At 37.8% G+C, this 2,901-nt stretch overlaps 1 protein-coding gene across 2 annotated transcripts in view; it reads left to right on the forward strand.

The window, feature by feature from the left end:
* The window catches only part of LOC106883930 (cysteine-rich secretory protein 3-like), a 71,128-nt gene that overhangs the window by 1,340 nt on the left and 66,887 nt on the right, over positions 1 to 2,901 (forward strand). The gene's annotated exons all lie outside the window — the stretch shown is intronic.

A 2,901-nucleotide genomic window follows, 5' to 3' on the forward strand; every position in this document is an offset into this window, starting at 1 on the left:
TATGTTTGTATGTATGTTGTATGCATGTAAGTATGTATACATATATATACATACATATATGTAAGTTGTATGTGTATGTATGTATGTTTGTATGTATGTTGTATGCATGTAAGTATGTATACATATATATACATACATGAGTGTGGGTCCGTGTGTTGATGTCATATCTCAGCCGGTTTATAGGATCTACAAGTAGATATACAGAAACTGGACAACATTTAACCGAAGTTGTGTAAACATGTAAATCTTAAAGCACAGAATCCTAACTGAAACCTGGCGAAAGTTGTTGAATGCTTTCTTCAGCTTCGTGAGCAGTTGTTGAGGGCCTTTTTTTCTAGCTCTGTAAAATATAGTGAGCCTGTTTTTGTAGCTTCCTAAAATGCTCAAGCCAGCGTCACTTTAGATGTTTCTCTTTCATTCACTTCGGTGAATATAGCTTTGACCAAGAAAAATTGGCGTGAGCCGTCTTTACTCTTTGTTGATGCATTACCATCTCTCCCAGACTGACATCGAAGGCGTTCACATAGTTAGAACTGACATGTTTCTGAATTGCGTCTGTTTGCAGGTCTTACTATTTGTCTTCCAACAGCCACAACTCCTTCTGTAGCAAGGTTTTTAAGACAGTTGGTAACTTGGCGTTTGTTTCATTTATTGAGAACTGTTTCTTAATTATTTTCATTCTTCAATTAATAAATGTTCTGATACTTATTTTCATCAAACCAGTTGACATGGTTTTGATTAACGAAAGCGATTTAAGATCAGCTGTTTTGTAGACTGCTACATGCTGCTCCACCATGATGCAGTATCGGGTAACATTTTCCACTTGCTGGCTATATTTTCTGTTAGTTGACATCCACTTCTGGTTCTGTGCTGTCACCTTGCACTTTGGCCTCACAGAAATAGCTTTAGTACATATCAACATCTGAAGCCAGATTTCTCCACTCATGGTACAACGTTGTTTCTGCAGCTAAACATGCGTTCTCATAAATACCACTGTTCCAGCCGTGGATGGCACTAGTTTCAGGAACCCAAAAGGTTTTTGTTTTAGTCACATCATATATAATGCATAATTGCAGTTGAAGTTCTGCCATGAAGTTTAAATTTCCTTTTTCCAAGCGACTTAACGCAAAGTCTCGTGTTTGTAATCCCTCACTGATTTTGCATTAAAATAACCCGAGAGAAGCGGTTGTTGACATGGTGAACTGGCGTCTTCGTAGGAAATTATATAAAAAAAAAAGAACTTCAACTTCTTCCTTGTTCTTTTCGTTTGTAATCGCAGAACCATAACATTGAAAGCATTCTAAAGTCAATTGCATCTTTATAAACATAGCAACAGCACACTAAAGCTGCTAGCATAATTGATCTTTGTTTCAGTCATTAGACTGGGACACCGCCATGATGAACTTTTAGTCGAATGAATTGACCCCAGCATTTTTTTAAAAAGCAGTCTAGAACTTATTCTATTGGTCACTTTTATTGAATCGCAAAGTTACGGGGACGTAAACACAACAACATCGGTTGTCAAGCGATAGTGGGAGACAAACACAAACACAAAGACACACACACGCACACACACACACATACACACATATATATGCGTGTGTGTGTATGTATAGATACATACATACACATACATTCATGCACACACACATACATACATACATACATATATACATACATACATACATATATATATATATATATATACATACATACACATACATTCATACATACACACATACATACATACATACATACATACATATATATATATATATAGAGAGAGAGAGAGAGAGAGAGAAAGAAAGAGAGAGAGAGAGAGAGAGAGAGAGAGAGAGAGAGAGAAAGGATGTGCTTATTTTAGGTTCCGTCTACCACTCACAAGGCTTTGGTCGGCTTGCGGTTATAATAGAAGACACTTGTCCAAGGGGCCACGCAGTTGGACTGAACCCAAAACCATGTATTTAGGAAGCAAGTTTCTTACCACACAACCACGCCTGCATACTTCCAGCTAGAAGTTCCTAGATTCTCAACCCTACCATCATCGCCATCCATCTATTCTTGCAGGACTTTTCCTTTTCACGTATCATACCTTCGCTCCCTTCTTTTAGGTGCTATTAGAGAGAAATGAGCGCGGCGGGTGTTCGAGTGGAACAGCAAAGATGTAACAAGTGGGGTGATAGAGGGCTACATTTAGCTATCCCATTCATAGGAGCATAGTTTTATCAGAAAGAGACGTTTATCTGCTTTGTCTAAGCACACCCCATAGGTTATATATAACCTTTTATAGATCCAACTGTCAGCTTTGCTGGATCACTGCACTCTAGGAAATGCTGACACTGTTGGTCACAATAGTACACAAGCCTTCAAGCTAATTTATCTGCCTACATTCTTATTAATCTGTCACTCTGTCTGTTTGACTAACTACACGTATGTGCTTCAGTAAAACTTCACTCACCCAGTCTCTTTCTTTGTGTGTGTGTGTGTGTGTGTGTGTGTGTGTGTGTGTGTGTGTGCGTACGTATATGAATATATGTATATATATATATATATAATATACTAGCAGAAATACCCGGCGTTGCCCGGGTTAAAGAGAATAATGAAATCTAAAAACGCCGTCTAGACTACGCATCATCTTTATATATAGAGATGTATATACACACACGCACCCAAACACACGTATATATATGTATATCAATATAAATATATGAAAGTCAATGAAGTTTCGTAAAAGAAGGTGATCATGTACATACTTTCTTGCTGTTGTGATTATAACACCTCATTGTAAACTATGTTCCTTGTTTTCCCTTGTGGAGCATATACAAATAGGTTTTTTTGTTGCTGCCCACTCTTGAGCAGCCAACATACAGTTGTCCATGTGAGAAGCAGGGCTCTTCCAAG

This window comes from Octopus bimaculoides, chromosome 11, assembly GCF_001194135.2.
Source record: "Octopus bimaculoides isolate UCB-OBI-ISO-001 chromosome 11, ASM119413v2, whole genome shotgun sequence".
In the NCBI taxonomy this organism is placed as follows: Eukaryota; Metazoa; Mollusca; class Cephalopoda; order Octopoda; family Octopodidae; genus Octopus; species Octopus bimaculoides.